Source organism: Oenanthe melanoleuca, chromosome Z (assembly GCF_029582105.1).
Source record: "Oenanthe melanoleuca isolate GR-GAL-2019-014 chromosome Z, OMel1.0, whole genome shotgun sequence".
Lineage (NCBI taxonomy): Eukaryota > Metazoa > Chordata > Aves > Passeriformes > Muscicapidae > Oenanthe > Oenanthe melanoleuca.
The window spans coordinates 50,328,228-50,337,653 of NC_079362.1; positions in this window are offsets into that span (position 1 = coordinate 50,328,228).

The window sequence follows — 9,426 nt, forward strand, 5'->3', positions numbered from 1 at the left end:
AGCATTTTGATATAATTCAGACATTCCCATCAGGCCTGAGATAAACCAGTGCTGTACAAGGATTCTTGGGAGGTCTCCTCTCCTTTAGTCTTTTAGAGCTTAGAGAAGAGATGCATTTTTTTACCAGGACAATATCCTGAAATGGACTTCCTGGAAGACATGATGCATCAACCCTGTAATTGTTTAAAGAGCATTTAGATTACATCCTTAACAATATGCTTTAATTTTTTATCAGCCCTGAAGTGCTTAGGCAGTTGGGTGAGATGAGTGTTGTAGGTTCCTTACAGCTGAAATAGAATAGAATATTTCTAATTCTATTCTATTCTATTCTATTCTATTCTATTCTATTCTATTCTATTCTATTCTATTCTATTCTATTCTATTCTATTCTATTCTATTCTATTCTATTCTATTCTATTCTATTCTATTCTATTCTATTCTATTCTATTCTATTCCATTCCATTCCATTCCATTCCATTCCATTCCATTCCAAACAGGGAAACATAAGCAAAACATCGAAGCTAACAATTGAGCAACAAGACTTCTGAATTACTTTTTAAAACTTTCAATTAAGTTCTTCTAAAGCAAAAGGTAAGTATCTTTTCTAGCATCTAAATTCCAGCTGTGTCATAGTTTGCATGTGCTCCTGTTGACTGTATAAATATCTCTGTCAGTTCTGTATTTATTTATTTATTTATTTATTTATTTATTTATTTAAACTCAGGTTTGTTTCAGAATATCTGGAGTTGTAGCAGCAAGAGATTTCTGGCCACTTAGGAAAGCCTGACATATTGATCCAGCATCATAAGCTGCAACCTCCTTCTGATGATTTGGGAGGAAAGAAGGTAAATGAGAAGAATTAGTAAAAATGAACTCTGTAAAAGCTCATAGGTGCCTGAGAAGGGAAATTAAATTGCATGGTATTTAGCAAAAAAAGTATAAACAGAGGGAAGGAAAGGATGTAAATCTGGTGTCCAGGGTGGAGCAAGATGATAATCTAATAGGATTTATACATGCATGTAAATATTCCAATTTCCAATTGTAACAGATTTTTAATACATTTCAGTAAATATTCTAAGAGAATGGTTTTTCTAGTGCTTTTTAAAACATTTTTAATTGCCTATTATTTTTCCCATTTCTCCTATATCTTTGAAATACTAGTTTTCAAACCTTGGGGTTTTTTGGACAGGACTTTTGGGATCCAGTGAAACTCTGCTGAAGCACATGAGCTGGCAAGAGCAGCACTCAGCCTGGGACATGTGTCCCAGCACCAAACCAAACTTTAACCCTTGCCACAGACACTTGCCTTCCAAGGCTGTTTTATGAGTCTGCAAATGACATAGCAGAAAGGCAAAAGTGAAGGACCAAATATATAATATTCATATGAAAGTAGGAGCAGTCGTGTAGATGTGAATTAGAAGAAAGTACTGGTCTATAACAATAAAAACAGGTTACCACAAGTTTCCAAGTAACAATAATAATATCTGCCACCTGGTAGCTTAATGGTATCCTCAGCTCAAGCAGGAGGAAATAGAAGTTAAATCTGGATTTATTCAGACAAGGGTTACTATTATTTTGTCATTTGCTTGCTGCTTACATTAGGTATTGACAGTGTAACTCAAATTCCTATTGAATTTCTGTACCTCAGTGCAAACCTGACATTTGATTGAGATGCACTAGACATCTAAGAAGATCCGTTACTGAAGGGCCTAAAGAACAGTATATTCCTTCAGTCTGTAACAGTGTTGTCTCCCATTCAGATTTGGAAATATTTTCATGGGTACCCAATCATTTACTAGCAAAAGATTAAAATTCAGCTCTGTACCTCCAACAACATTCTGTTTGCAGTTTGCAATAATCTGTGCAAGCTTTAAGACTTACAAAGATAGGACCAGGGATTTAATTTAGCATTAATGCTATCTGCCTGTCTCCCAGGCTGGAGCTCCCTGCAAAGGTTGCTTGGCCTGGTCAAGATCAGTTGCTGGAGAAAGCAAATTTCCTTGTGCTGTCCTCAGTGATGAAGGAGCTCCTTGCTAGGATGGAAAGGCCATGTTGGCCAGGGGGTGCTTTCAGAGGCTTCACAGACTAATGTGGCTCCTCACAGCCCTCCAAAGGTGTGCCTGTAAGGCCTGCCATCAGGCTGAAATTAATTTCTGTGTCACAGAGAAAGAGATGCTTCAGTACAGACCTCAAAAATTACTTCCTTGGTTGAGAGAATAGATGTCTTTGAAACTTTCTACTCATTCCTCACTGACTGAGTTTCATTTGTCTTTAGAAGTCTCCCCAGATTTGCCCTTAGGAAAGTCAAATTGTCTTGCTACCATCTCAAGGGAAAAATTCAATCCCCTGCAAAGAGGGATAATTTAAGACACAGTTGATGGGTTCCTGCCAGTTGGTTGAGCATGGTTTTAACAATGCCAAGGTCACAGGTTTGATCTCTGTACAGGCCATGCACTTCAGAGTGGGACTGATGATCCTTGTGGGTCCCTTCCAACTCAGAATACTGTGATTCTGTGACACAGCTGAGTCCAGTGCAAACCTTGGCACTGACTACTGGGTGCTAAAGCTGTCAGAAGGCAACTGGTACATTTATGTGAGACAAAGAGTATTTTCAGGCAAAACTAGGAGGAAAAATAGCCCCAACAGTGAATATGCAAAAAGATAATGTGTATGTGACCTTCCTGGAAATGTTTACACTTTTCACAGAAGACTATGTCTGTACATTTCTGTAACATTGAAGTTTAAAAAAGTGCACTGAAATTTCATGTTTATGTTTGCAGCGTTTTTCAGGCCTGAGTGCTGTAGTCACATCACTTGGTACACTGCTAGACCTTGTTAGACTCAAACAGGCTGTGATGGATGCCAGTGCTTTATACCAAAGTACACCATAAGACTGAGATGGGGCTGATGTTTGAGGTTAGGATGCATGATGGGCTGGACACAGTCTCTGAGAACAGGAAAGTTCTCAGAGCACTGTTTGCTCTCTTTTTGAGCAGCAAAGAGCAAAGTGGTCTCATATGAATAATCTCTTAGTTTTGAAAAGATAACTGTGAATTCTGTATGGTAGGTATTTTTCTGAGTTTAAAGTTATCTTTTCATGAGCTGTCACTGTCTGGCACAGTATTTGTTCATCCCATGCCTGGACAGAAACAATTCCAGAATGAGTTAAAAACATTTTACTGTGCAAGCTCATTTAGTTTGAAAATAGCTAAAGACTGCTTTTTGCTCAGTGACTCCAAAGGCTGAATGACCCCAGTTGAATACCTGATGGACTGCAGAAAGGTGAGATAGCTAGAGTTGAGGTACACAGTGTAGATGGCGCCTTTGTTATTTTGTAGGATTAGTGTCTGTGATTCACCTGATGTAACTGATTGATCACATAGTTACATTAAAAGATCTACAGCAGCAAGCAATAGAAAGGGAAAGCATGACATGGACTTCTGGAACTCTTGGAAAGCAGTAAGGAAGCCAGTTGTGGCTGTCTGTTACCAGTGAGGTAATGAATGCTCCCACAAGGGCCAGAAATTTCTTCATCAGACAAACATTTAGGCTATTTAAAAACTAGTCTGGAGGAAACAGGCAGCATTCTCATCTGAGGAATAGTGACAGGCAGAACAGCCAGTAAGGCTATTTGCTGAATTCAGCAAGGATGTCACAGGTGGGGATGAGATGGTTGTGTTCACCTGAGCTCTGAAAGGGGATGAGCTGCCCACTCACACAGCTGGGTTACCCAAAGGGTGTCCTCTTTATTAGTCCTCATGCCTCAAACAGGGAAGCATGTTCACCCAGAGGAGCTGCTTTGAATTAATTTTCACTCCAGGGACTATATCCCAGCATAACAGAATATGCTGAGTTGGAAGAGACCCACAAGGATCAAGTCCAACTCAACCCATCACACCATGTGCCTGAGAGCATTTTGCTAATGCTGCTTGAACTCTGTCAGGCTTGGTGACCACTCTCCTGGGGAGCCTCTTCCACTGCCAAACACCCTCTGGGTGAGGAACCTTTTCCTGATATCCAACCTAAACCTCCCCTGACACAAATTCAGTCCATTCTCTCAGGTCCTGTCACTGTCACTGTCACAGCAGAGATCAGTGCTCGCCCCTCCCCTTCCCGTCACAAGGAAGTTGTAACTGCAGTAAGGTCTCCCCTCAGTCTCCTCCACCCTGAAGAAGTCAAATTACCTCAGCTGCTCCTTGGGGCTTTCCCTCAAGACCTTTCACCATTCTCATAACCCTCTTTGGACACTCCCCAATAGCTTTATCTCTCTCTTACCCTGTGGCACCCAGAGCTGCCCCCAGCACTGGAGGTGAGGCTGCCCCAGTGCAGAGCAGAGCAGAGCAGGACAATCCCCTCCCTTGCCTGGCTGGTGATGCTGTGCCTGATGCTCCCCAGGACACAGGTGGCCCTCCTGGCTGCCGGGGCACTGCTGAGTCGTGTGTAACTTGCCACAGACCAGGAAACCCAGGTCCCTCTCTGTAGCACTGCTTTCCAGTGTTTCCATCCCCAGTCTGTCTGTACATCCAGGGTTGTCCCAACCCAGGTGCAGAATCCAGCACTTTCCCTTGCTGAATTTCATATGGTTGGTAATTTCTAATTCATTGAGGTCTACCTGCAGGGCCACCCTGCTTTCACCTGCAAACTTAGATGATATCCCTTCAAGCCCTGCATCCAAGTAATTTATGAACTTGGTGAAGATCCTAAACAGGAGCCCTGTGGGGCCCCACTGGTGACAGGTCACCAGCCTGATGCCACCCCATTCACTGTAATTCTTTGTGCTCAGCTCATCAGCCACCTGATCACCCATTACATGGTGTGTTTACCCAGTTGTGTGCTTGTCCACAAGAATACTGTGAGAGAGAGAGTACTGAAACCTTTACTGAAATGCAAAACTGGCTTCCCTTGATCAAGTTACTCTGCTGTAAAAGTAAGTTAATTTGGACAAGCAGGACTTTTCAATGAACCCGTGTTGGCTGTGACCGATGACTGCTTTGCACTTCAGGTGTTTTTCAATAGCTCCCAGAATAATATTCTCCATAATTTTGCCAGTCACCAAAGTGAGACTGCCAGGCCTGGAGTTTCCAGGCTCATCCTTCTTGCTCTTCAGGAAAATTGGGACATCAACCATCTTCCAGCCAACTGGGATCTATCTGCATTCCCAAGTTCATTTGAAAATCATTGAGAGAGGTCTCATGATGACATCAGCTCAGCTGAATTCCATTGGGCCCTACAGATTCACAGAGAACTGAGAGCTGGTCATTGTCACAGCCACTGTTCCAGCTCAGGGCACTGGGACCCCTTAATTCATCATTGGCATTGAGGACAGAGGCAAAGAAAACACTAAACATCTCTGCCGTGTGTGTCCATGTCCCTGTTTGTGAGGTGACTGTCCTCATCCTGTAAGAGGATGATGTTACTTCTTCACTATCTTTTGCTACTAGTGCATTTAAAACCCCTCTTTTCCTCGCCCCCCTCAATTGTGTCCAGCTCTAACTCCAGCTGAGCTTCAGCCTGACAGATTTTCTCCCTGCAGAGGTGAGCAGCGTGTCTGTATTTCTCCCACATCACTTGACCTTGCTTCTGCTGAGCCTACCCCTTCCTTTTTTGCTCTGCCTCCCAAAGAAGATTCCTGCTGAGCAAGCCATCTTCTGCCTCAACTTCTGACATTTGGGAATTGTCTCCTCCTGTGTCCTTAGAAGATGGTGCTTAAAATGTGACCAGCACTGACAGACCCCAGCACCTGTGGAAGTATTTTCCCAGGGTACCTTACTCACAATCCCTGAGCAGTCTGAAGTCTGCTCTCCTCACATGCAGAGTTGAGGTTATGCTGGCACTTTTCCTTCTGTCAGAGATTTTAAGCCTGATTGCTTCATGGTCACTGTGGTACAGATGGCCACCAATCTCCACTTCACTAACACAACCCCCTCTGTTTGGCAAGCAACAAAGGAAGGAGAGCATTTTTCCTAGCCAGCTCTCTTAGCACCTGTATGAAGTGGTCATCCAGATGTTCTACAAATCTCCTAGACCCATTTGTGGCAGTTGTGTGGTGTTCCCAGCTAATGTCCACCAAGTTGAAATCCCCCGTAAGAACAAGGGCAGCTGATTTAGAGGTGTCTCTTAGTTCCTCAAAGAGTAATTCATAGCATCATTGTCCTGGCTGGGTGGTCTATAGCAGACTTCCATGATGTCATCTGGATTATTTTTCCCTTACCCTGAAGCCTGCAATAGTGACATTGACAGCTGTGAACTCCATACAGTCCAGCCCTTTTGCAAGAAAAAAGATGTGTGACCTTCCTGAAAATGTTCACACCAGTGGTGAATGCAGCCTTCACAGAAGGGTGTTTTCTGTAGCTCTCTGTATTACTAAGGCTAAAAAAAGTGCACTGAAGTTTTATGTTTATCTTTCCAGCAATGTCTCTCAGGTGAGAACTATGGACATGGCACAGTTGGAAAAGACAAAGACCATGAGCCCCAGAGGTAGTCAGAATGACAGAATCACTGCATGGCAGAAAGGAAAAAAATACATCATTTGAGTGGTTGTGAAGAATAAATTGAAGCTTCTCCCCTTAGCCTACAGCTTGGTGGGTAACATTTATGTTCTGGGAACAAGGAGGATGCTCTGAACTAAGTCTGGAAAAGGAGACAGTAATAGCTTTTTCAATTTGTTTGCCCAAAAGCAGAAATAATCAACCCAACAGATTTAGAACAAGATGCCTCTTCTCCATTTTCCTTTCTTTCTGTCTGTTTACTTTTGTTTAAGCTATCCATCTCAGAGAAAGCATTACTGCAAAGTACTTTGATTCTGGTATAGACCCTGCTAAACAACATTTATGCATCCTCCAGATTCCCTAGAAATAGTGAGAAAATTAATAGAATCATAGAATCATTAATGTTGGAAAAGACTTCTAAGATAACTGAGTCCACAACCTTGATCACAACAAGACCATGGCACTAAGTGCCACATCCAGCTCCTTCCTGGCCACCTGGGCACTGCTGGCTCATGTTCAGCTGCTGTCAGCAGCACCCCCAGCTCCTTTTCCTGTGGCAGCTTTGCAGCCACTCTGCCCCAGCCTGTGGCACTGCCTGGGGTTGTTGTGACCCAAGGGCAGGACCCAGCACTGGCCTTGTTGAGCCTCACACCACTGGCCCTGGGCCATGATCCAGCCTGCCCAGATCCCTCTGCAGAGCCTTCCTGCCCTCCAGCACATCAACACTCCCACCCAGGCTGGAGTCATCTGCAGACTGACTGAGGCTGCACTCAATCCCCCATCCAGGTCATTGAAGAAGATATTAAACAGAACTGGCCCCAGAACTGAGCCCTGGGGAGCACCACTGGTCCCTGGCCACCAGCTGGATGTAACTCCAGGCACCACCACTCTCTGGGCCCAGCCATACGGATGTTTTTTTACCCAGAACAGAATACACCTGTCCAAACCACGGGCTGACAGCTTCTCCTAGTGAATGTTGTGGGAGTCACTATCAAAGGCTTTGAAGTCCAGGTAGATGACGTCCACAGCCTTTCCCTTATTCACTAGGTGGGTCACTCTGACAAAGGAGGAGATCAAGCTGTTCAAGCTGAATCTGCCTTTCACAAACCTCTACTGATGGACCCTGATCCCCTGGTTGTCCTGCACATGCTGTGTGACGGCACTCAGACAATCTACTCCAAAACTGTCCAAAGTACTGGGATCAGACTGACAGGCCTGTAGTTCCCCTGATCTTTGACCCTTCTTGAAGATGGGCATCACACTGGCCAACCTCCAGGATTAATAATTTTCCAGTAATGATTCAAAATTATTATGACTTAAATCCTTACTATCACACAGAAACAGTAGGAGAGAAGATGGTATGAAGAAACTGAACAAAAAGTTACCTTCAATGAAGTGATACAGCAGTGGAAATTGGTCTTGCAAGGTTTTCTAAAGCAGAAGTAAAATGTTCTTGCCTTGGTAAGACTGTCCCTTATGCAGCTGAAATTATTTTAAATACCTATTTACTTCTGAGTGCTTAAGTGCACTGACATGGAACACTTACCATCTTTTGTGAATCTGCAGAACGTCAGACATGCTCAGCTTCACTGCTTTCTTCCTTGACCATAAGAATGACTCAAAGAAACTTCTCAAAGTGCAGGAGCACTGACATGCCCCTAGGGTTATGCCACCAGACAACAGCATTAATCGAGACAAGGTGTCCTGGTCTCAGAAAAAGCGAAATTCAAAGTGAATCGTCAGGCAATGCCTTTTTCCTCCTTCTTCTCTTTCTTACATGTTAGAAGGACAAAGGAGATGGGAAGTACTGCTGCACAATTGAGCACTAACTTCTTTAAGTCTGTAAGGCACTCAAGTACATACAAAATTTATTCCAATGGAAGGTGATGGAGAGAATAGAAGCTATGCTGGAAGCCCAAGGGGAGAATGCACATAACAGAGACTAGTACTGTAAAATGAAGTATAAACCACATAATACAAGTGGACACAAATTCGCCTCTACCAGAAGCCATGTCTCTCAGAGAAAAAAAACCATTCAGCATGTAAGTAGTTTTATTTCACTTGCAATGAATTCATATCTTAGTACTGGGGTCCTTTTGTGATTTTACTTCTATGTCTTGGATTGAGAATATCTGACATAAAGTTTGTATTTGCAGGTGGCAGATGATGCAATACACAGCTTAAACCCTTTATGTCACCAAAAGAGATAAATTAATGAAGCATCAGTATATGTCACCACAACAACGGATTGTGCACGAAAACATGACACTGAATACCAAGAACAAACCCAGCAAGCAGCTACCCAAATTGGAAATTGTCATGAAAATGGTCCTTGTCTTGTGTATAAATCTCCAATACAAGTTTTCTGGTCCCTCTGAAAACATAACAACTTCACATTGCAGTAATTTGTTGTGATTCAGTTGCTTTGACAGCAAATTGGCTTACAGGGGAAGAAAACAAAGCTGTCACCATCTAATTGATAATAATTTTGTTCTTACTGTGTCTACTGTGGTCACAAATATAACAAGGAAGGAAAAACACCACACAGATTGAAATACAAGCTCTTTATAATAAAGTCAGGAGAATACGTAACAGTGCCTGATCAAGGTGTAGACTTCAACATGTTCTTCAGCATACCCATCTCTGTGTGAACACAGAGCCAAAAATAAGGTAAACACTGCCACACTGACAATCCTCATCAAGCTAATGGAGTGACAAGAATTAGCATCTGAAAAGCAGGTGTGACTTCTGCATGAGAAAGAAGTACTGGTATGTCTGCACCAACCTACTCTTACTAGAGCTCTTGGCTGTTAAGAGGAAATAAGAGAGTGATGCACCAACTTCCAGTTAACTTTTGTTTTACACCATGTTTAAGTAACTGTTGAATAAAATATACTGAGTTTCCTCACGGAGAATAGGCAGGCTGCCTCTGGATAAT